The sequence below is a fragment of the Arachis ipaensis genome, chromosome B09, assembly GCF_000816755.2.
Source record: "Arachis ipaensis cultivar K30076 chromosome B09, Araip1.1, whole genome shotgun sequence".
NCBI lineage: Eukaryota > Viridiplantae > Streptophyta > Magnoliopsida > Fabales > Fabaceae > Arachis > Arachis ipaensis.
This window is the reverse complement of record NC_029793.2, coordinates 48,624,507-48,651,382: the sequence shown is the minus strand read 5'-3', so window position 1 is coordinate 48,651,382 and position 26,876 is coordinate 48,624,507.

Genomic DNA, 26,876 nt, shown 5'->3' with positions numbered 1-26,876 from the left:
GGGTTGGTTTAACTTCTTCAGTTAAGCCAAGCTTTCTGATAGTGGATGCAGGTATTAGGTTGATGCTTGCCCCAAGATCGCATAAAGCTGTCTTGGTGCAATTACCTTCTAATATGCATGGTATCAGAAAACTCCCAGGGTCTTTAAGCTTTTCAGGAAAGCTTTTCAGAATGACTGCACTGCATTCTTCAGTGAGGAGAACTCTTTCTGTTTCTCTCCAATCCTTTTTATGACTCAAGATCTCTTTCATGAACTTGGCATAAGAAGGTATTTGCTCAAGTGCTTCTGCAAATGGAATCTTTATTTCAAGAGTCCTGAGATAATCTGCAAAGCGAGCAAATTGCTTATCCTGCTCCTCTTTCCGGAGTTTTTGAGGATAAGATATCTTGGCTTTATATTCTTCAACCTTAGTTGCTGCAGGTTTATTGCCTGCAAAAGTGGTTGAAGAAGCCTTTTTAGAGGGGTTGTTATCAGCATTTGTGTGTGTCTGATCCCTCACTGGCAGTTGAGTGCCAGAGTTAAAAGCTGGAGTGAAATTGGACGCCAGCTCCTTGTCTGCTCCTGGCGTCTGAACGCCAGAACTGTGCCCATTTTGGGCGTTCAGCGCCAGATCTTGCCCATTTTGGGCGTTCAACGCCAGATCCTTGCCCATTTCTGGCGTTGAACACCAGTTTTTCCTTGTTTCTGGTGTTGAACGCCAGTTTTAGGCATGGTCTGGGCGTTCAGCGCCAGCCTTCCACCAATTTTCTGGCGTTTTAGTGCCAGAATTATTTTTCCCTGGGCTCTTACTGTCCTCAGGTGAATTTTGGGTGATTTGCTCATTTTTTAACTTTTTGCTGCCTTGAGGTGGGGTATTTAATGTTTTTCCACTTCTTAGTTGAACTGCTTGGCATTCTTCTGCTATTTGCCTTGACAGCTACTGTTTTGTTTGCTTAAACTGTTCGTCCATATGTATATTAGCCATCCTTGTCTCTTGTAACCTGTCTTTAAATTCGGCTAGCTGCTTTGTTAGAAAGTCCAATTACTGATTGAATTCAGCAGCTTGTTTTACAGGACTGAGTTCAGCAGTTACTGTTTTAACCTCTTCATTCATGGAAGGGTTGCTGCTTAGGTACAGATGCTGATTCCTGGCAATTGTATCAATGAGCTCTTGATCCTCTTCAATTGTCTTTCTCATGTGGATAGATCCACCAGCTGAGTAATCTAGAGACATTTGAGCTCCTTTTGCAAGCCCATAGTAGAAGATGTCTAACTGAACCCACTCTGAAAACATTTCAGAGGGGCATTTTCGTAGCATCTCTCTGTCTCTCCCAGGCATCATAAAGAGATTCATTATCTCCTTGTTTAAAGCCTTGGATGTCCAGCCTTAGCTGTGTCATCCGTTTTGGGGGAAAGTATTGATTCAGGAATTTTTCTGTCAGCTGTTTCCATGTCCTTATGCTGGCCTTAGGTTGGTTATTTAACCACCTCTTAGCTTGATCTTTCACAGCAAATGGAAACAGTAATAGTCTGTAGACATCCTGATCTATTTCCTTATCATGTACTGTGTCAGCAATTTGTAAAAACTGTGCCAGAAACTGTGTAGGTTCTTCCTGTGGAAGACCGGAGTACTAGCAATTTTGCTGCACCATGATAATGAGCTGAGAATTCAACTCAAAGCTACTGACTCCAATGGAGGGTATGCAGATGCTACTCCCATATGAAGCAGTAGAGGGGTTAGCATATGACCCCAGGATCCTCTTGGACTGTTCATTTCCACTTAGATCCATGATGGAGAAAGGGATATGATGTAAAATAAAAAAAATATTTTTATTTATTTATTTATTTATTTAATAATTTCAAAAATAAAATAAATTAAAATAAAATAAATAAAAATAGGTGAAGATTTTCGAAAAAATGTGGAGAGAGAAAGTGGTTAGGAAGTTTTGAAAACCCCCTATGGTGAGCTGTGTGTTGGTGGATCACCGTTGTCAATGGCTACCATCCATCCTTCCAGTGAAAAGATTCCCAATGCGCTGTCACCGCACGGCTAATCATCTGCAGGTTCTCAATCATGCCGAAATAGGATCTGCTATCCTTTTGCGTCTGTCACTATGCCCAGAACTCGTGAGTTTGAGGTTCGTCACAGTCACTCAATCATTGAATCCTACTTGGAATACCACAGACAAGGTTTAGACTTTCCGGATTCTCATGAATGCCACCATCAGTTCTAGCTTATACCACGAAGATCCTGATTAAGAGATCTAAGAGATACTCATTCAATCGGATATAGAACGGAGGTGGTTGTCAGGCACACGTTCATGGTTTGAGGAAGGTGATGAGTGTCACAGATCATCACCTTCATCACAATTAAGCGCAAATGAACATCTTAGATAGGAACAAGCGTGTTTGAATAGAAAACAGAAATATTTGCATTAATTCATCGAGACACACCAGAGCTCCTCACCCCCAACAATGGAGTTTAGAGACTCATGCCATCAAAAAGTACAAAGTTCAGATCTAAAATGTCATCAGATGTAAAATAAGTCTCTAAAAGTTGTTTAAATACTAAACTAGTAGCCTAGGTTTACAGAAAATGAGTAAACTCTGATAGATGGTGCAGAGATCCACTTCTGGGGCCCACTTGGTGTGTGCTGGGGCTGAGACTTAAGCAATTCACGTGCATAAGGCTGTTTTGGGCGTTCAACGCCAGGTTTGGGTCCATTTCTGGCGTTGAACTCCAACTTTTGATCCTTTTCTGGCGCTGGATGCCAGAATTGGGCAGAGAACTGGCGTTGAACACCAGTTTACGTCGTCTATCCTCGTGAAAAGTATGGACTATTATATATTTCTGGAAAGCCCTGGATATCTACTTTCCAACGCAATTGGAAGCATGCCATTTCGAGTTCTGTAGCTCCAAAAAATCTACTTTGAGTGCAGGGAGGTCAGAATCCAACAGCATCAGCAGTCCTTTTTCAGCCTGAATCAGATTTTTGCTCAGCTCCTTCAATTTCAGCCAGAAAAATACCTGAAATTACAGAAAAACACACAACTCATAGTAAAGTCCAGAAATATGAATTTTTCCTAAAAAATAATGAAAATAAACTAAAAACTAACTAAAACATACTAAAAATTATATGAAATTAACCCCAAAAAGCGTATAAAATATCCGCTCATCAGGCAACTTAGAGCTCTTTGTGGCTATAAGAGTAAGAGGGAGATGGTTAGTGGTAAGAGTTGTCATGCAAGGTTCAATACGGTTGCACACTCCAAGTTGAAGTGCAAGTATTGGTGTAGAGCTCGATTGAATGGGTCTAGGAAGCTGTTTGGATGCCGTAGTGAGAATTCAGATTGCTTACCACCCGGATGGAATCATCATGTTCCACTTGAAGACGGGTGAAGAAACAAGATTTGGGATCCAGGCATACATGAGGATCAAATTTGAGAGCTCAAAGCTTGTGAAGAACTCCATCAAAACTTGAGGAATTCACTTGGTATTGATAGAGCTTATTGGAGGTACAAGCATTGGTGGAAGTTTCAAGACGAGTTCAAGCACAAGCCACCATGACAAGGAGCTCACCAAACGTCCAACTTAAGGACTATAACTAAAACTGCTAGGTGGGAGACAACCCACCAAGGTATACTCTTTTATTTTTATTCTTAATTTTAATTTATTTTATTTTCATTCATGTTCATTCATAATTTCTGCATAGACATCTGCATTCTGCATCTTGCATTAAAAAAAAAAAACGCACGCAACGCGTAAGCGTCGCTGACGCGTCCGTGTTATAGGTGCTTTCTGAAGAAAAGAGAATTGAATAGAAAGTCACGCGAAAGCGTGGCTGGAGGTGTGCCTTAGGCACAACTATGCCCACGCGTCCGCGTCATTCTGAAAAAGAGCCTCCCACGCGACCGCGTCACCCACGCGAACGCGTGGCCCTGTAAAATCGACGTAAAGAGGTGTATGGCAGAGAGTTATGATGGAGCTGGGCTGGAATGGTGCTAGAAGCACAAGCCCTATCACACGAACGCGTGCCTCACGCGTCCGCGTAGTTTTTCAAAATATGGCCATTCACGCGACCACGTCACCCACACTCACGCGTCAACCCTAAATTTTGGCAAAATGCATTTAAAACAGAGAGTTGCGCGAACGCACGGCTGCACTCGCGCCAATAGCACCAATCAGGTCACGCGATCGCGTGACCCACGCGTCCGCGTCACCTGGAACTTATCACACACCACGCGATCACGTGACCCACGCGTCCACGTCACATGCGACGCACAGCTCATCCAGATCAGCGCCTAATATCTTATCTTTTCTTCCCCAAATCTAAATCTTTTCTTTTCCCTTCTTATTTCTTTCCTCTCTCTTCTTCCTTCTTTATTCCTTCTCACTTTTTACCTTCTTTCCCCTTTTTTTTCACATCCATTATCAAGGTTGTTTTTTTTCTTCTTCCCATTTTAGTTTTCCATTATTATTATTATTTTTATTTATGTTTTCTTCTTCTTTTTCTTTTACTTTCATTATCTATGTTTTTTTTCTTTTTCTTTTTACATTCTTTTCATTGGTGTTGGAAATTTATTTGGATAATTGTTTTCTTTTATATTTTCGCTTGTGAGTATATTAAGGAATTGTTTGATAATTAATATTACTTCTTGAAGGGTTGCTTGCATGTCCACTTTAATACTTTCAATAACATATTTATCTTGCATGTTAAGTGTTTGTGAAAAAGCCCGTATGGCATTGTGCATTATTTTAAATTATTCTATTCTACTACTCTAATGCCTGTTTTTCATAAAACCTTTTTTATATTTTATTGATTAAATATAACTGTCAATACAAACAGATTGTTAGTTTGAAAGAGTTGATAATCTAAATTGGGCATTTAATGCTTGATCTATGCTACTGATGCCTTTGCCGGCATTCCAATAAACATCTTGCATCTAATTGCCATCACATGCACTTGCTATATTTCCATTGATGAACTTTTCACATGTAGTCATGACCATGTGTTAACGACATCCTTCTTTACCGTGCATTGATTATCACCTATACCATCCTCTTCCTTGCTCGAACCCTTAGCTTTACTTATTACTTTCTTTTTTCCTTTTCAGGATGGCCACCAAGAAGGGTAAAGAGAAAGCTACTTCCAAACAACCGGCAAGGAAAGGAACAAAAACAGCACTAGCTGCGGAGCAACCCGTCCACTTGTACATCTCAGCATGCACCGAGGACGGTAAAATCTTTAAGTGTGGGGAGGTCGATATCGATCTCCATGGGTTAGTTATTTCCCTTTCAACACCAATGTTTTATTTTCTTTGTTTGTTCATTGTTGCATTTGCATGTTTGATTGCATGTTTGTTTGATTTTGTGCATATTTTACCACTACTTGGTCAAAGTAATATTTTCTTTTTCAAGAAACTTTTTATAGCATTTCACTAATTTGAATTAAAATTTTTATTGAACTTGTTTGAAGAAATATTATACTGGAACATGGTCTAGAGCTCGAACACACAAAACCTGTGAGATTTTGAGCCTATTTGATTGGTTGCATTTTATCAACCAATATTTTATTTTTGGTGTGTGTTGTTCTCTCTAAAATTGTGATCTTTGTCTTGCTTAATTCTATATTTCCATTGTTTGATGTATGCATGCACTTATATGATTGAGGCCTTTGTTTCACTGAGCTTACATACCCATATGGCCTTACCCTTTCATTATCCTTTGCAAACCAATGTTAAGCCTACTATACCCCTTTGTTCTTTACTTTAGCACATCATTAACTCTAAGCGGAAAACAATAATGTCCTTAATCTGAATCCTTGGTTAGCTTAGACTAGTGAGAGTGCTCATGAATTAAGTGTGGGGAAATTGGGATTGAAAACAGTTGGTTTGAGAATTGGGTGTTGTATATTCTTGAGAAAATGTGAAAAAGAATGTTGAGGACATGTTTATGCATTCAATACTTTAATCATATGCATTGAGAAAAATAAAAGAAAAGAAAAGAAAAATAGAAAAAAATAAAAAAAAAAGAGAAAAAGAAAAGAAAAAGAGCAAATAAATAAAAAAGGGACAAAATGCCCCAAAGTAAGTGGTGAAAGCAATGCATATGTACTGTACTCGAATCAGGATGCATGAATATGTGGAAAACATGGTTAATGGATAGTTAGATGTGGTATTATGATTACATGGATTGTCTAAAGTTAGGTGGAAGGTTTAAGTTAATTAAGGATTCAGATTTTAGTTCACTTGGCCAAATACAATCCTACCTTGACCCTAACCCCATTACAACCCTTAAAAGACCTCTTGATATGTGTATCTGTGCATTAATTCTTTGTTGATTGGTAGAAGAAAAGCAAGCCTTAGAAAGCAAGATTAGTAGAGAATTGAGAGAGTCGAACCTTAAACACCTGAGCGATTAGAGTGCATACACTTCCAGTGAGGGTTCGATGCTCGATTCTTTGTTCCCGGCTTTCATGAGCTATTTTCTTCTACAAGTTTACTTGTACTTTATTTTGTGATTTGAATTAGTGAAATCTAGTTTATATTTATTCTTGGAGAATTTATTTACTTTTAACAAAGTAGGTAGAAACATTTTGCATGTAGTTGCATTCATATAGATAGGTTGCATTTCATACATTCTACCATTCCTCTTCACTCTCTTATAGCTTCTCTTGAGCTTAGCATGAGGACATGCTAATGTTTAAGTGTGGGGAGGTTGATAAACCACTATTTTATGGTTTATCTTGTGCTCAATTGAGTGGTTTTTATCAATTCTTTACTCACTTATTCATATAAATTGCATGGTTTTACATTTTCCTTCCTGATTTTGTGCTATGATTGAAAACATGCTTCTTTGGCCTTATATTTGCTAATATTAATCCTCTCTTATTATAATTGGATGCAGTGATATGTGTGTTAAGTTACTTCAGGGTTTACAGGGCAGGAATGGCTCAGAAGATGGAAAGGAAGCATGCAAAAGTGGAAGGAATACAAGAAGTTGAAGAAATTGCTAAGCTGTCCAACCTGACCTCTTCGCACTCAAATGGTCATAACTTGAGCTACATAGGTCCAAATGAGGCGATTTTAGTTGCGTTAGAAAGATAACGTCCGAGGCTTCGAAATGATATATAATTCACTATAGTGGCCATAGAGAAAAACCAGCGTGGCAGATTTTGTCCCCAGCGATTTCTGGGCTGTTTCTGGTCCAGTTCTCGGCCCAGAAAACACAGATTAGAGGCTATAAAGTGGAAGAAATCAATCCATCCATACAACAACGGAGATACAACATTCACTATTCACAATTTTAGGATTTAGATGTAGTTTTCTAGAGAGAGAGAGGCTCTCACCTCTCTCTTAGGTTTTAGAATTAGGATTCCTTTGTTTTCTTCATTCCAGGTTCAATGTTCTTTAATTTATATTTCTCTTTTACTTTTAGATACTCTAATGCTTTTACTTGTTAATTATTTATGTTGCCAAATTGGCTTATGAATCTTTCCATGTTAAGATTTGAATATTCTATTTAATATAAATTGAGGTATTTCAGATTTATGATTGTTTTATTCTCTTTATAATGATTTTAATTTAATTTAAGATTTATTCCCTTTTTGCTTTGGTTAAGTAATTGGTAACACTTGAGTTATCAGACTCAGCAGTTGATTGAAAATTGAGAATTGCTGATTGATTTGGATCGCTCTAAAGCTAGTCTTTCCACAGGAGTTGACTAGGACTTGAGGATCAAATTGATTGGTCCACTTGACTTTCCTTTATTTAGTAAGGGTTAACTAAGTGGGAGCAATAACAATTCTCATCACACCTGATAAGGATAATTAGGATGGAATTTCCAGTTCTCATACCTTGCCAAGAGTTTTTCTAATTATTAATTTATTTTTCTTGCCATTTAAATTGCTTGTTCCTTATTTTAAAAACCCAAAACAAAATATAATTTTTCCATAACTAATAATAAATCATAACTCCCTATAATTCCTTGAGAGAGGACCCAAGGTTTCAATACTTCGGTTATCAATTTTATTGGGTTTGCTTAGGTGACAAACAAGTTTTTGTATGCAAGGATTATTGCTTGGTTTAGAAACTATAGTTGCAACGAGAATTTATTGTGAATTCTAAACCATCAATCTTCAGCTCATCAGTGCTCATTTGCAAAGAGAGTGCTACGTTATCTAAGTGAGCGTTTTCGAGCAAGTTTTGATTTTGGGATTAAAGATTTGGTATCGACGTGCACGCGTACTTGACGTGCACGCATCGAAATGACAACTTTGGAAGGCCACGCGTATGCATGCATGACGCGTACGCGTGGAAGTGTCATTTCAGAGACCACGCGTACGCATGATTGACGCGTACGCATGGAATGGTAATTGTGAAGGGGCCATGCATACACGTAGGTGACGCGTATGCGTGAGACAGTGTTCTCAAATCGAGCGCTACGTTCTCAAAGTGAGCGCTGCTATGGACGCGAACCCGTATGGCACGCGTACGCGTCACAAGTTCAAATTCTGAAGGTCACACGTACGTGTAGGTGACGCGTACGCGTAGAGGGGCCAAAATGAAAAAAGGACGCGCATGTGTAGGTGACGCGTACGCGTGGATAGGCCAAAACGCAAAAGGACGCGCAAGCATATGGGACGCGTACGCGTGGCTGTAAAAACGCTCCGTTCTCTAAATGAATGCTACGCTCTCCTGGAAGTGCATTTCTGCTCAATTAATTTTGTTCTGAGCCATTTGAACTACAGCAAGCAAAGCCCATTCTTATCACTCAATGAAGACCACAAGGAGCATCTAGAATATGATTTTCATTTAATTGTAATTTGTCTTAAATTTCATTTCAATTTGTAATTTAGGCAAGCCTATATAAAGGCATCAGTTTCATTTCATTAAAGGGGTATGGGGGTTAGTTATTGGTTCTGGCGCTGGAGTATAGTAGGAGTAGTAATAGTAGTAGGAGTAGGAGTAGTAGTAGAATAGAAAGCTCTTTTACCTTTCTGCTCTTTTATATTTCTGTACTGAATTCAGTTTATTTCAATGCAATTTCAAATTTCTGCAACTCTCTTCTGCAACTTTTCTTTCTGCCAATTTTATATTCTGTTCTCTTGAGCTTGATTTACTTTCCTGCAATTCTGTTCTTCTGCAATTTACCATTCAAGCTTGCTGTGAGCTGAGTTTACTTTTCATGCAATTTACATTTTCTGCATCTGTTCTTTGAGCTATGATCCACTGAACCCCAATTCATTAGGGGGAGGAGCTCTTTTTTAATTCATATGATTAAGTGAACATCTTCTTCTTCTCAATTCATCTGAATAGCTAAGAAATAACTTCTGTTTTGATTGAGACTCATTCACTCCAGAAAGGGGTTTGAATCTGTGAATTTCCATGTGAGCCTCAGAAGGGGAATCATGGAAATTAGAACTGAAGCTTTGTTTCTCACAGCTCTCTTGATCAACACCATTTGGGAGGAATTGAGGTCTTGAGAGTTTGTGTGGCTTATGGATGAGAGAAAATGCTTAACCTCTTCTCATGACAATTGGATCAAGGAATTGGCGAGATTGATTGTGATTAGAGAGATTGGATTGCCAAGGAATTGGGATCCAATCAATTTCAATCTGCCATAGATCTATTTCATATGATTGAGAAAGAAGTTGAGACCCGTTTGATTCATTGTAGATTATGAATACCTCCAATTCCTGATAAATTTTTCTTTCTGTTTCTGTCTGTTTACATTTTTGCAATTTAATATTCTGCCATTTACATTCAGCACTTTAACTTCCTTGCCATTTACATTCTATTTCACTCAATTCACCACTGTCAGCTTAACTAAACTAATCACCACACTAAAGTTGCTTGATCCATCAATCCTCATGGGATCGACCTCACTCACGTGAGTTTTACTACTTGATGCGACCCGGTATACTTGCCGGTGAGTTTGTGTGGAAATTCAATTTTTCGTCATTAAGTTTTTGGTGCCGTTGCCGGGGATTGATTTAGATCAACAATGATTAAGTGGGTGATAAGGCTAGATTAAGCATTTTCTTTATTTTTGTCATTTAGGTTCTTTTTAATTTTCTATTTTCTGCTGCTAATACTAAGGTGTTTGTGTTATTGCCTCACTAAGAAATTTTCATCTGTGACATGATGAATTTCAATTTTCATTGGTGATTGTGTTTTACAAAATTCAAATGGAGTTCAACTCATCTTTTGATCAAATAAATTCCATGGTATATTATCCACCACCACAAAATGATTCAAGTCATTATCCTAATGGTGGCTGGGAATATCACCAAGAGATGACAAATTATGAGCAATCCAACCAGTGGGGATATGCTAATCAAGACAATTCCATGAGATACTACCCAACACCACAAAATGATTCATGTCATTATGCTAATGGTGGATGGGAATATCAACAAGGAATGATAGAGTATGAACACCTCCCAAAGCCATAAAATGACTCATATTGCTATGACAACTATTCATGCTATGGCTGGGAGGGTCAAAACCAAAGAGATCTTAATGATCCATATTCTATTCATCAAGAAACATCATCATTTGATTGTGCTAGTAATACATTCATGCAAGATTGCTCTCCAGGACTACAAAATGACCCATATTGTGATGAATTCAATAATTACTCAAGTTGTGGGTGGGAGGATCAAAACCAGAGAGCATTTGGCAATTCATACTCCACTTATCAAGAGCCATCATCACTTGAGCGTACCTTCAATTCATTCATGCAAAATTGTCCAACCTCACCTCTCAGTTTCTCACTTGAAAAATCCTCACCACTTGAGTATGCCTCAGCACAAAATTCTTCCCATACTTCTCAAAATGACTTTACCACAATGCCCATGGTGTACGAATTGTGAATCACACTTTTCACAACTCGTACCACTAACCAGCAAGTGCACTGGGTCGTCCAAGTAATACCTTACGTGAGTAAGGGTCGATCTCACGGAGATTGTTGGTTTGAAGCAATCTATGGTTATCTTGTAAATCTTAGTCAGGAAATCAATTATAATTATCAGTATGAATTGCGAAGAATAAAAGAGCATGAAATAAATACTTGTTATGCAGTAATGGAGAATATGTTGGAGTTTTGGAGATGCTTTGTTTTCTGAATATCTGCTTTCCTCCTGTCTTCTTCTTCACGCACGCAAGTTCCTCCTATGGCAAGCTGTGTGTAGGTGGATCACCGTTGTCAATGGCTACTATCCATCCTCTCAGTGAAAAGGGTCCAGGTGCGCTGTCACCGCACGGCTAATCATCTGTCGGTTCTCACTCCTGCTGGAATAGGATCCATTGATCCTTTTGCGTCTGTCACTACGCCCAACCTTTGTGAGTTTGAAGCTCATCACAGTCATTCAATCCCTAAATCCTACTCGAAATACCACAGACAAGGTTTAGACTTTCCGGATTCTCAAGAATGGTGCCAATGGATTCTAGCTTATACCACGAAGATTCTGATTAAGAAATCCAAGAGATATTCATTCAATCGAAGGTAGAACAGAGGTGGTTGTCAGGCACGCGTTCATAGGTTGAGGATGATGATGAGTGTCATAGATCATCACATCCATCATATTGAGGTGCGAATAAACATCTTAGATAGAAACAAGCGTGTTTGAATAGAAAACAGAAATAGTTGCATTAAATCATCGAAACACAGCAGAGCTCCTCACCCCCAACAATGGAGTTCAGAGACTCATGCCGTCAAAGAGTACAAAGTTCAGATAAAAATGTCATGAGGTGCGAAATAGACCTCTAAAAGTTGTTTAAATACTAAACTAGTAACCTAAGTTTACAGAAAATGACTAAACTATGATAGATGGTGCAGAAATCCACTTCTGGGGCCCATTTGGTGTGTGCTGGGGCTGAGACTTAAGCTTTTCACGTGCCTAGGCTGTTTCTGGAGTTGAACGCCAGGTTGTAACCTGTTTCTGGCGTTCAACTCCCATTTGTAACCTGTTTCTGGCGTTTGACGCCAGACTGCAACATGGAACTGGCGTTGAACGCTAGTTTACGTCGTATATTCTTGAGCAAAGTATGGACTATTATATATTGCTGGAAAGCCCTGGATGTCTACTTTCCAACTCAATTGAGAGCGCACCATTTAAAGTTCTGTAGCTCCAGAAAATCTATTTCGAGTGCAGGGAGGTCAGAATCCAACAACATCAGCAGTCCTTTTTCAGCCTGAATCAGATTTTTGCTCAGCTCCCTCAATTTCAGCCAGAAATTATCTGAAATTACAGAAAAATACACAAACTCATAGTAAAGTCTAGAATTGTGATTTTTATTTAAAAACTTATAGAAATATAATAAAAACTAACTAAATTACATTGAAAACATACTAAAAACAATGCCAAAAAGCGTATAAATTATCCGCTCATCAGCCCACGTATCCAGAAACTCATTCTCAGCCTTCATTCCTTGAGCTAGCATTTGAACAATGCCTACAATCATCCATAGAATCTTGGAAAGAACAAGAAACCCTCTGCAAGGAGATGGATGGACATTTAGAGCAGGCAAGGAAAAATGAAGAATTGCTAAACAAGGAAGATGAAGACCAATTGGTGGATGTGAAGGAGGAAGTAGAAGAGCAAGATGAAGAGGCTATTGTATCAAGTGCAACTTCAATGGAGAAGGAGGTTGTGGAGGTATTTGAACCTATGAATCCATATCAACAGAGGCTACTTGAAGTGATAGAAGAACATGAAAAATCCCTCCCAATGGACTTGATAAACCACTATTTTATGGTTTATCTTGTGCTCAATTGTGTGGTTTTATCAAGTCCTTACACACTTATTCATACAAATTGCATGATTTTACAATTCCTTCCTAGTTTTGTTCTATAATTGAAAACTTGCTTCTTGAGCCTTTAAATTGTGTATTTTTATTCCCCTTTATCCCATTCGATGCCGTGATCTTTGCGTCAAGTGTTTTCAGGCTTTATAGGGCAGGAATGGCTTAGAGGATGGAGAGGAAGCTTGCATAAATGGAAGGAGCACAAGAAATAAAGGAGACAACCAGCGAGGAGCGACACGCACGCATGGCTCACGCGTAAGCGTGAATTGGAGTTTGCACGGCGATGCGTGCGCGTGCCTGAAGCGTACGCGTGACTCGTGAAGATGACCAGCGACGCGTACGCGTGACTGACGCGTACGCGTGACATGCGCTACCTGCAGAAATCGCAGAAAATGCTGGGGGCGATTTTGGGCCAAGTTTGGACCCAATTTTTGGCCCAGAAACACAGATTAGAGCCAGGGGACGAGCAGAGACTCAACACACATTCTCATTAGCATAGTTTTAGTTTTAGATCAAAATCTGAGAGAGAATTCACTCTCCTCCAGGTTTTCTTCACATTCATAGTTTTTATGCTTTTTATGCTTTTGCTTTGGATATTGAGAAGAGATACTACCTCCATTGAAGTCGCCATTATTCTAGTTTGTTTTCTTATTCCTTTACTCTTTTGATTACTTATTAACCCTGTTCAGATAAGGATGTTACATTTTGGGATTTATTAGTGCAAAGAATTACTTTTACCTTTAATTAATTTTCAGTTCCTATTTTATTTAATTTATCATGTCTTCCTTTTATATTTCTGTGAACGTTGGATTCATGTCAATGGAATAGACTCCCAACTTGACTTGGGGGTTGATTAAAAGGAGACCCTTGAGTTGGAATACTCAAGTGATTAGTTCAATTGGAAGTTGTTGGTTAACTCTCTATTTATTAACGCTAACCCTTCCTTAAGGAGAGGATTAGGACTTGCAAATATGAGTTAGCTCAATCACTTGACTTTCCTTTATTTAGTAAGGGTTAACTAAGTGAAAACAACAACCTCTTGCTATTCCACTCGGAAAAATCCAACAAGGATAGAACTCCCAATTAATCTTTCCCCGGTCAAGGCTTTTATTTGACTATATAAATTATCTCGCTAATTTCCATTGCTTTAATTTACAACCATTTACTTTCCTGTACTCCAACTCTCAAAATTCCTCGGAAAACTCCTGACTAATTGATAAACCCATATTTTATGATATATTTTGTGCTTAATTTGAGTGATTTACTCAATCCTTCACCCACTTATTCATATTAATTGCATGGTTTTACTTCTCCTTCCTTATTATGTGATGTATGTGAAAAACATGTTTCCTATGCTTTAAAATTAATTATTTTAATTACCTTTATTTCCATTCGATGTCGTGATTATTGTGTTGAGTAGTTTCAGATCCTCTAAGGCAGAAATGACTCAAAGGATGGAAAGGAAACATACAAAAATGGAAGGAAAGCACAAAACGGAGTCCTTGAAGAAACTAGCATTCACGCGATCGCATAGACGACGCGATCACATGCCAAGCGCGAAGAAGCGGCGACGCGGCTGCATGACTGACGCGACCGCGCGCCTTAAGAATAACACATATGACGCGGCCGCATGACTGATACGACCGCGTGACAAGAAAAGCTCCGAATGACGCGACTGCATGACCCACGCGGACGCGTGACAGAGGCCACGCACCAGAAATTGCAGAAAACGCTCATAGCGAATTCTGAAGTCCTTTTTGGCCCAAATCCAAGTCCAGAAGGCATAGACCAGAGGTTATGAAGTGAGGGAATGCATCCATTCAAAGGAGAGCTCGCCAATTTTTACTTTTCATGAATTAGATTTAGTTTTGATTTAGGCTCTCTCCTCTCTCTTTAGGATTAGGATTTAGATTTAGGATTTTTATTCGCTTTCAGGATTATCTCTTTTGATCAGGTTCAATATTCCTTTTATTTATATTTACAATCTCCATAGCCAATAATAAGAACATACTTCCCTGCAGTTTCTTGAGAAGACGACCCGAGGTTTAAATACTCGGTTATCAATTTTAAAAGGGGTTTGTTACTTGTGACAACCAAAACGTTTGTAAGAAAGGTTGATTGCTTGGTTTAGTAACTATACTTGCAACGAGAGTTTACTATAACCTCTAAACCATCAATCTTCACTTCTTCACTAATAAAGTAGCACTCCTTTGTCAACTCGTTGGGAGACGACCTGGGATTCCTACTCCCAGTATTTTTATTCTAAATTTGTGACAACCCTTCTAAATTGATAAGCAAATTTTCGTCGATTAGGAACTGTACTCACAACGTTATTTATGTTTTAATTTCTTAATTGGCTAATTTCCGCTCGCATCAATTTTTGGCGCCGTTGCCGGGGAGTTGCAATTGTGTGCTAATTTATTGGTTGGTGTACATATTTTTAATTTTTGCATATTTTATTTTATTTTATTTACCGTGAGCTGTATGTTTCTTTCATTGAATGACGCGTTTGCTTCCTGATCCGAGCTTAGCCGCGTTTGATCCTGAAATTGAAAGAACTATTTCACATATTAGGTGAGCTCGGCGTCGGTTAGCCTCTGAGGGTGGTGAAGTGGTTACTATCAATTCACCAGTCTTATCTGATAGCGAATATGAAGCGCCATTTGAGGAAGAAACAAGCTCCTCATCTACTGATACTGTTAATTTACGTGCAGGTAATATGGCAGAGCCCAGAAGGATTACTCTCCAGGAAGAAGGAGCTCCAGACTTCACACTGCAACCGTATATAGCGCGTCACCCAAATTTGGCTGCAAAATTTGAACTTAAGACTGCGCTAATCAACCTACTACCTAAGTTTCATGGCTTACCTGCTCAGGAGCCTATCAAACACCTCAGGGATTTTCAGATAGCCTGCTCTACTGCTAGGTGTCACAGTGCAAATCAAACAACTATTTTGTTGTCTGCCTTCCCGTTTTCTCTTGAGGGAAAGGCAAGGGAGTGGTTCTATACTCATCCTGAACCAATCATTACCAACTGGGATCTGCTTAGAAGGGAGTTCCTAGAAAAATACTTTTCAGCTGAAGTTACAGATAGACTGAGGAAGGAGATTTCCTGCATTATCCAAGGCAAGTCAGAGACCCTTTACGAATATTGGGAACGCTTCAGGAATCTCCTAGACTCGTGCCCCACCACAAGATTGACCAAATAGTGTTGATCATCTACTTCACACAAGGCTTGAAGCCTCAGGATAAGACTACATTAAATGCTGCAAGTAATGGCTCTCTGAAGAAGTACAAGACAGCGACAGAAGCGTGGCAACTGATCATCGATCTAGCTGAATCTACCCAGAATGTCAGGCACAGGAACAACTATCCCAATGCTGTTGCGGAGGTTTCCTCTAGCAGTGAGACTGCTGCTCTCACTCAGACTCTGGGAGAGATGACCAACATACTGAAGCAGCTACAGCTGAATCAACAACAACCTCAGCCTCTCCCATACAACACAGTCAACAGTTGGTTTCTCAAAGAGTATGCGGAATATGTGCCGATTATACTCATTACACTGATGAGTGTCTGCAGCTTTAACAAGAAGACAATACCTTGGCAGCTACTCATAACTTCTATGACCGTCCGAATCAAGGATACTATCAGCAAGGTGGGAATTATAACCAAGGTGGGAACCATAACCAAGGTTGGCAAGACAACTCTAACCAGGGGTGGAGGGATAACCCCAACCAAGGATGGATGAACAACTATAACAGAGATGGCAGAGACAACCAGGGAAATCAGAGGTGGAATAATAATAACAATCAGCAAAACCAGTATCTGCAGCACCCTCTCTATTAACAACAAAACCAAAACTAGCCTAACAGAGCATCTCACCAAAGGCAGTCCCAAGCGCCTCAGAATAACCAACAGCAGGCCCCGCAAATCACTTACCCTCCTTCTTCTTCTAATGATGAGATGCTTCGCACTATGATGCAAGGACACCAAGATATTCAGAATACACTTAACTCTACCATGAACGGTCTGAATGCTACTTTACAAGCTCTCGTCTCCTGGATGGATTCATTAATTGCCTCCAATAATCAACCTTCAACCTCTGGTGCCATTCCTTCTTAACCCTTATCCAACCCCAATGTGGCATCAATGCCATCGCTTTGAGGTGCGAAACCACACTGTAAGAGAGAAATCATGAGGAGCCAAGCTCAAAGGAGAACATTCAAGTTGAAGATGTTATTGAGGTAGAAGATGCTGAAGAGGAGGATGAAGTACAAGACATGGCTGATGAAGAAGCAGCTCAACCAGAGAATAGTGCACCAAAGGAAGCTGAAGCTGCAAGAGACGCCATCCCTATCCCCTTTCCACACCTTGCTAGGAAGTCCAGAAAGCAAATGGAGCTCGACCCAAAGATGGTGGAGATCTTCAAAAAGGTTGAGGTAACTATTCTACTTTTTGATGCCATTAGCCAGGTACCTAAATATGTGAAATTTTTAAAGGATTTATGCATGCATAAGGATAGAATACAAGATTTAGAAACCATTCCCTTAGGTAGCTCAATATCTGCTTTAATGGGTGCCATACCAGAAAAATATGGGGATCCAGGGCCATGTATGGTTACGTGTACCATTGGGGTGTAACATTTTCTGACTGCATGTGTGATTTAGGAGCGTGTGTGAGTATTATGCCATTGTCTATATATGATGCTTTGAGGCTCCCTCCCTTAAAAAGGTCGGCAGCTCGTTTTGTTTTGGCAGATAAAAGCATAATCACAGTGGTTGGAATTGTTGAGGATGTGCTGGTAAGCATTAAGGGGCTCACATTTCCTATTGACTTCTATATTTTGAAGATGGCCCCTAATAACTCAGGAAGACCATCATCCATCCTGCTTGGAAGGCCATTCGTGAAGACTTTAAAGTTCAAATTAGATGCCTTCTCAGGAACTTACTCTTTTGAGATAGATGGTAGAGTAGTGAGCTTCAACCTGGATGAAGCTATGAAGCACCCTCCAGAAGATCATTTCATTTTCCAGTGTGATATCATTGATGAGAATATAGCTGTAGTTCACCAAGAAGAAGTAGAAGAGATGTACATGGAGCAAGATACAAGTGTGGGAAAACCCTCTGGGGAGTAAGATACAAGTGTGGGGAAACCCTCTGAACACAATGCGGACACTTTGCCATCATCACTAGCTCCAGATGATCAAGTGCCCAGCCATGAGCAGACAATGGAGTTAAAGCCCCTTCCACCCAATCTCAAGTATGCTTACCTTGTGGATAATCAGAAGCTCCCAGTTATCATTGCAAGGGAACTCACATCCCAACAGGAGGAGCAGTTGCTTAGTGTGCTGAGAAGACACAAGAAAGCAATTGGGTGCAGCTTGGTGGATATAGTAGGCATCAGCCCTCAAGTTTATGAGCACAGGATATTTTTAGAAGAAGGAGCAAGGCCTGTCGTCAACCTCAAAGGAGACTAAACCCCACCATCTTAGAAGTTGTCAAGAAAGAAGTGACCAGGCTTCTTGAAGCTGATATTATCTACCCCATCTCAGATAGTGAATGGGTTAGCCCAGTACAAGTGGTGCCCAAGAAGTCTGGAGTCACAACAGTGAAGAATGAGCATGGAGAGCTCATAGCAACTAGAGTGCAGAATTTATGGAGAGTTTGCATTGATTACAGGCGCCTCAACCAAGCTACTCGCAAGGATCATTACCCCTGCCATTTATTGATCAGATGCTTGATCGCCTGTCAGGTAAATCACATTACTGCTTTTTAGATGGTTGGATAGGCTATTTTCAAATTCATATAGCTCCTGAAGATCAGGAGAATACTACTTTTACATGTCCCTTTGGAACGTATACATACAAAAGGATGCCTTTTGGCTTATGTAATACACCGGCTACCTTCCAAAGGTGCATGATGAGTATTTTCTCAGATCTTATTAAGAGCTGTATGAAAGTTTTCATGGATGATTTTAGCGTTTATGGTGATTCATTTAGCCTCTGCTTGGATAGTTTAGCTAGAGTATTAGACAGGTGTGTTAGTTCAAATCTTGTGTTAAATTTTGAAAAATGTCATTTTATGGTAAAACAAGGTATTGTTCTAAGACACGTTGTTTCTAATACTGGTATTTCTATAGATCTAGCAAAGGTAGATGTGATTTCTAGTTTGTCTTACCACTCCTCCATGAGGGAAGTCCGTTCGTTCCTTGGCCATGGAGGTTTCTACCAGAGATTTATCAAGGACTTCAGTAAGGTAGCATTGCCTTTATCCAGACTGCTGCAGAAGGATGTTGAGTTCGAGCTGAGTGAGGACTGCATGAATGCATTTGATAAGCTGAAGATTGCCTTGAATCAAGCTCCGATTGTGAGAGGACTAAACTGGAGCCAGCCTTTTGAGATTATGTGTGACACCTCCAACCATGCAGTAGGAGCGGCGTTGGCTCAGCACGAAGGTAAGGATCCTTTCGTAATTGCTTATGCTTCCAAGACCTGAGATGCTGCTCAGTCTAATTACACTACCACTGAAAAAGTGATTCTGTCTATTGTTTTTGCTCTGGATAAATTCCGAGCCAATTTACTTGGTACTAAGGTGGTAGTATACTCAGACCATGCAGCTCTAAAATATTTATTAGCTAAAAAAGAGTCCAAACCAAGGTTAATACGTTGGATACTATTGCTACAAGAATTTGATTTAGAAATTAAGGATAGGAGTGATTCCTAGAATTTAGTGGCAGACCACTTGAGTCGCCTTGAGCACATTAAGGATGACTCCACTCATATCAATGATGCTTTTCCATTTGATAGCTTGCATGCAATATCCGAAGTAGTTTCTTGGTATGCACCTGCAGCTAATTATCTAGTTAGTCACACTTTCCCTCCTAATTTTATGAAGCATAAAAAAGACAAGCTGAAAAGCGAGTCCAAATATTATATATGGGATGACCCATATTTATGGAGGTTTGGTGTTGACCAGATAATTAGAAGGTGTGTACCTCAATCAGATTTCCAGTCCATTTTAGAGGCCTGCCACTCTTCTGAGAGTGGTGGACATTTTAGCCCTCAAAGAACAGCTAGAAAAATTTTAGATTGTGGATTCTGGTGGCCTACTCTTTTTAAGGATGCTACTACCTTTTGTAAATCTTGTTTCTCATGCCAGAGGTTTGGTAATATATCCAAGAGGAATGAGATGCCCCAACAGCTTATGCTATTCTGTGAAATTTTTTATGTTTAGAGCATTGACTTCATGGGTCCTTTTCCAAACTCTAGTGGTTTCTTATACATATTGTTAGCTGTAGATTATGTTTCTAAATGGGTGGAAGTAATTCCTACCCGTACTGATGATGCTAACATTGTTATCTCTTTTTTTAGAAACCATATTATCTGTCGCTTTGGATCACCACGAGCAATCGTGAGTGATCAAGGCACTCACTTTTGTAACAGGAGATTAGCAGGTCTACTGAAGAAGCATGGGATTGTTCACAAAGTAGCAACAACCTACCATCCTCAGACCAATGGGCAAGCTGAGGTGTCTACCAGAGAGATTAAGCACATCCTGGAGAAGATAGTCAAGCCTCATAGGAAGGACTGGAGCACCAGGCTTGTAGATGCACTCTGGGCTTATCAGAAAGCGTACAAGACACCCATTGGGATGAGTCCCTTTCGCTCAGTGTACAGAAAGGCTTGTCACCTCCCAGTGGAGGTGGAACACAAGGTTTTTTGGGCTGTAAGGGAATGCAACATGAGATTTGAGAAGGATGGTGATGAAAAGAAGCTCCAACTAACAGAACTGGAGACCCTTCGACTCGAAGCTTATGACAACTCCAGATTATACAAAAAGAAGGTGAAGGCTGTGTGTGACAAGCATATCAAGAGAATAGAGTTCCGACCTGGGGAGCTAGTTCTCCTTTAAAACTCACGGCTGATGCTCATGCCAGGCAAGCTGAGATGAAGGTGGGAAGGCCCCTACAGGGTAGAAAAGGCAGAGCCATGTGGAGTCTTCCACTTGAGACATCCTTTAAGTTCCAAATTCATCAAGGTCAATGGACATCGCTCAAAGCTGTATCATGGTGAGAAGATGAAGGAAAATAAAGAGCTAGAAGTCTTCCTCTTAGAGGACCCACCAACAGAAGTAGATTGAGCTTATGGACCGTCCAACTTAAGGACGTAAAAGCAAAGTAGATTGAGCTTATTTTAATTTTCGCGGTAGTCATTCATAATTTCTGCATATTCATCTGCATGCTGCATTTTACATTCTGCATAAGAAAAAAAAAGAGCACACGACGCCCAAGCGTCGCTAACGCGTACGCGTCATATGTGTGTGCGTGAAAAATAAAAATTGAACAGAGAGTTGGGCAGGAGTGGTGCTGGTGGCGTGCCTTGCGCACAAGCAAGTCCACGTGTACGCGTCGCTTGCATTTTCACCTGTCGACGCGTACGCATCCCTCACGCGTACGTGTGACCCTGCAAATCGGCGTAAATGGGTGTATGGCTGGTGATCGGTTTCTTGCTAGTAAATAATTTTATAAAAATAATCGCGTTGTAAGTATAGTTTCTAAAGCAACAGAGAATCCTTTCGTACAAAAGTTTGGTTGTCACAAGAAACAAAACCCAATAAAATTTATAACTGAAGTATTTAAACCTCGGGTTGTCTTCTCAAGGAATTGCAGGGAAGTGTGTTTATTATTAGTTATGGAAAAAGGATATTTTTGGGTTTTTTTTGAAATAGGGAACAGGAAAATAAACAAGAAAAATAGAATAAACTAGTAAGCTAGAACAAATAAAGTAGAAGAGAAAACTAAATTAAAGGAACATTGAACCTGGAATGTAGAAGAAGTAAACCTAACCTAAGAGAAATCCTAATCCTAAATCCTAGAGAGAGGAGAGAGCCTCTCTCTCCAAAAACTACATCTATAACCTAAAATTGTGAATTATGAATGTTGTATGAATTGTCTCCATGAATGGATTGATTCCCCCACTTTATAGCCTCTAATCTGTGTTTTCTGGGCCAAAAACTGGGTCAAAAATAGCCTAGAAATCGCCCCCAGCGATTTCTGCTACGTACAGGTCGCTGCAAAGTCACGCATTAGTGTCGTCCACGCGTTCGCGCGGATTGAGTTTTTGCCAAGTCACGTGTCCGCGTGTTCCACGTGTGCGCGTAGCCTGGCTTTGAAGCAGCTATGGTAAATTATATATTGTTGCAAAGCCCCGGATGTTAGCTTTCCAACGCAACTAAAACCGCGTCATTTGGACTTCTGTAGCTCAAGTTATGGTATATTTAGTAACAGGAGGTCAGGCTGGACAACTTTAGCAGTTCCTCCAGTTTCTTGTATTCCTTCCACTTTTGCATGCTTCCTTTCCATCCTCTAAGCAATTCCTGCCCTGCAATCCCTGAAGTCACTTAACACACATATCAATGCATCGAATGGTGATAAGAGGGAATTAATTTTTGGTAATTTAAAGGCTTGGGAAGCAAGTTTCCAATTATAGAACAAAATTAGGAAGGAAAATATAAAACCATGCAATTTATATGAATAAGTGAGTAAAGAATTGATATAAACCACTCAATTGAGCATAAGATAAACCATAACATAGTGGTTTATCAATGGCCAGAGAGTTATGATGGTGTTGGGCTGGAACTGTGCTGGGAGCACAAGCCCCATCACGCGTACGTGTCCCTGACGTGTGCGCGTCGTTTTCCCATCATGGCCATCCACGCGTGCGTATCCCTCACGCGCACACGTCATATGCAATTTTGGCTCTCATGCATATCTGAACAGAGAGTTGTGCGTACGCGTCGATGCCTTCGCGTGATTCGCACAATCAAAGGCACGTGTACGCATGCCCGATGCTTACGCGTCACTCTTCAATCTGCGCGACCCACGCATACGCGTGATGCACGCGTACGCGTCGCATGCGACGCACAATTAAACTACCTCAGCGCCTGATTTTACTTCTCCCTATCCCCCAATCTTAACTCTTTTCAATCTTAATTATTTCTTCTTCCTTCTTTCTCTCTTCTTCCTTATTCTTTCCTACTTTCTATTACTTTCTTCTTTCCTTCTTCATCTCCTTCATCAGGTTTCTTTTCTACCTCCCATTTACTCTTTCATTATTGCATTTATTTATGTTTCTTTCTTCTTTATTTTTCTTTTAGTTTCATTATCCATGGTTTCTTTTTCTTTTCTTTTTCTTTTATTCTTATGTTGGTATTGGAATTTCATTTGGGTATTACCTTACTATACTAAAGCTTGTGGATATTATGAGGAGTGATTTGACAATTGATATCTTAATTTGGCTCTCATATACATTTGGATTATATTATTTTCATTCCTATTCTACCTTGCACACCAAGTGTTTGTGAAAAAGCCTATCGCATATTGAACTCTATTTTGTTTTACTCTTTTACTTGAATACCTCTTTTTCACAACATTTGTACTCCACATGTATTTGAGATTATTATTCACAATTGTCATCATTACACATGCTCTTTAATTTGGCACATTTACTACTTGATGCTTGAGCTATGCTTTTCATGCCTGTTTCTGCATGCCATAAACACTCCTGCATCTAATTATTATGAATTGCCCCCTTGATCTTCATTGATGTCTTACCTACATGTTGTATCTACCATGTATTTGAGCTAACATCTTTCTTTTGGCATTCATTATCACTTGAAATTTTCTCCCTTCCAGTTCTTTAGTTATCTAGACCTCACATTCTTCCTTTTTCTTTCTTCCTTAGGTATGGGTACCAAGAAAGGAAAAGAGAAGGCCACTGACAAGCCACTGACAAGGAGAGGAACCAAGAGAACACTGGCAAAAGCACTTCCATCTACCAGTGTTAAGCCACCAACAAAGCGGGTGAAGAGGATCATTAAGGTTGATGAATCAGAGAAAGCTTTTCCCGCCCGAGACTCCACACGGTTTGCTAACGGTTATTGCAAACAGATGTTCCCCATCCTAGCTGAGAGGAACTATAACAATGAGCATCTGCTCACTATCCCAACATACTTTGTTGATTTTGTGGAGCCTCGAATTGAGAGGAGATAGTGGAGATTTTTGAGGAGACAGCCACGGGAGGCCAACTTATCATGGGTAGTTGAATTCTACTCAAACTTCTACTCGCCTACTCTGCAGACTGTCTTCATCCGTCAGCAGCAGGTCCCTATTTCCGAAAGCGCCATACAGAGAGCACTGGACCTTCCACCTAGTCTAGAGGGATGGGATGCATATCAAGAAGCATCTCGTAAGCGCCAGATGTATCAGTTCGACTGGGATAGCGTCCTTGGAGTTATAGCCCAACCTGACAGCACTTGGATCTACGGGCAGCATCATTCAAAACTCAAAAGCATCTCTGCCCAGTCACTCACCCTGGAGGCTCGCTTGTGGGCACATATTATGTCATACTATGTCTTTCCGAGCACTCACAAGTCGACCTTCAAACTAGACACGACTGTCCTCATCTGGTGCATCCTGACAGAGCAACCCCTCAACCTGCCCCGACACATCCGGCAAGCCATGGGACATGTACAGACAGCGGGTAACCTGCCTTTCCCCGCCTTAGTCTCAAATTTAGTCCCCGTAGCATTTGTGTCCTCTCGGGCAGGCGACACGAAGGTCATGATCCCTAGAGCCGACCAGTATATCCCGAATGGGAAGTACATCAGGTCGCCAGTTCCCTCTGCGAGCCGGCCTGCAGGTCCTTCTTTGGATACTCCTCCTTCTTATACTCCACCATCATCCACACTACAAGCACCATCCATCCATCAGATGTTCCTTCAGATCCTTGACAGGTTCAATGATAAACCCCGATTTCCTGGTTTATCTTGTGCTTATTTTAGGGGATTTTATCACCTTTCTCCATATTTATTCAATGAAATAGCATGGTTTTGTAATTCTCCCTTGAATTATGCTTAAGTGTAAAAACATGCTTTTCAGGGCCTTAAATTGGTGATTTTAACTCTCTTTAATTTCATTCGATGCCTTGATGTGTTTGATGAGTGATTTCAGGTTCATAAGGCAAGTATTGGATGGAAGAAATGAGGACAAATAATACAAAGTGGAGAATGCATGAGAAAACAAGAATTGGAAATGCATCGATGGGCGCGCACGCGTACAAGGCGCCCGCGTGCAGAAGTGGCTTCGCATAGAGACGCGCCCACGTATATGATGTGTACGCGCGAATGAAGAAACAACCAATCGACGCACACATGCACATGGCGCGTACGCGCCGATACTCACACGTGACCCACATAAAGGCAAAATGCTGAGGGCGATTTTTGAGCTGCCCAGGCCCAAATCCAACTTATTTATGAGTATATTTTATGCAGAATTGAAGTCCAAGCAAAGGGGGAGCAAATTAGTTAGTCAACATGAGCCTTTAGTTAGTTTTCTAGAGAGAGAAACCCCCTCTTCTCTCTAGAATTAGGTTAGGTTAGGATAAATTGTCTTGGATCTTGAATTAATTACTCAATTTTATCTTGGTTCCTTCATAATTTCTTGTTTCTACTACTCTATTCTTCTTAATTCTCTTGCCAATTTTACTTTTATGTCTCTTTTATGTTTATGAATGCTCATGTTGGAATTTGTTTACATTAAATGAAATCTAATGTTAGATGTTTTTCTCATTGATGATTGAGTTGTGAATTTACTTCTTTTGCAATTGGTAGTTGTTAGATTTTATTGTTCTTGCATTTTTACCATGCTTTCCTTTTATACCCACCAAGTGTTTGACAAAATGCTTGGTTGGGCTTTAGAGTAGATTTTGAGCATTCTTGGCTTGGAAAGAGTAATTGGGCAATCTAGAGTCATTATTACCCAATTTGGATTGGTGATCTAGAGTTGTTAGTTAATATTATTTCCATTGACTCTAATCTCTTGATAATCCAATTAGTGAGTTGATTGGGACATTTGGATTGAGATTAGCTAGTCTTGTTTGACTTTCTCTCATGGAAGATAACTCATACCTTCTTCCATCGTTGGAGATGACGTAATAAGATAAATACTTGTTAATTATTATTATTAGTGACTAGGATGGAAAGCCTATGATCTCAATCCTTTCTATGAATGTCTCTCTTTAATAATTGTTTCTCTTTATTACTTGTCCTCTTTAATTACTTGTTTGATTTACTTTTCTTATCATTTACTTGCTAATAATTGACCATTTCATTGCAATCCCTTGTGAGACGACCCGAAGTCTAAATACTTCGGTTAATTCTTATTCGGATTTGTATTTGTGAAAAAACTATATCTTAATTTGATGCGAGAGTTATTTGTTGGTTTGGAGCTATGCTTACAACGAAGTTCTTTTTTCTATAAGAAAAATTCTAAACCGACACTCAATTGTTCATCTATCAAAATGGCGCCGTTGCCGGGGATTGCAATGGTTCTATGTTATTGGCTATTGTCTATATTGTGAATAGCTTGATCTTTGGCTTGTTTGTTAGTTTTTGCTAGTTGTAAGATTTTGCTCTCTTTGTTCCTTATTAATATTTGTTTTTATTTTCTTTTGACACGATGAATTCTCATCCTTTTGGCTATGAGTGTGGATCAAACTGTGTTGTAGGAAATGGAAGCTTCAATGAGGATGTGCATCAAGGATTTGAAAATCAAAGATGGGAGGACCCCCAAGCTTATGGACAACCTTCTTTACAATAATCTCCTCTGAACTCTTATGGGTATAATCTTAATCCTAATTCATACCAATCCAATGTGTGTGATAGCTCTTGTTGTGGTTGTCAACCACAACCACCACATGCATATGAACCCTCTCCTCAACATAGCCCTCCACCACACTCACAAGCCTTTTACCACCATCCACCTCCATATGATCCCAACCCGTATCCAACATTCCAACACCAATACGCCCAAGGACCACAAAGTCCACACACATCACCTCAAGAATTTCACCAATATGAACCACCTTCCAATTATAACAACATTTTCTCAAACAATGAACCCTCTCTTCCACCACCACCTCCCGATGAAACCCTCATGTTAGAACTGAGAGATCTTGAATCTCATATCTTAAGGCGACAAGAGGAGGATGAAAATAAGTTTAAGGAGTTAAGAGCAAGGATGGCTAGCATG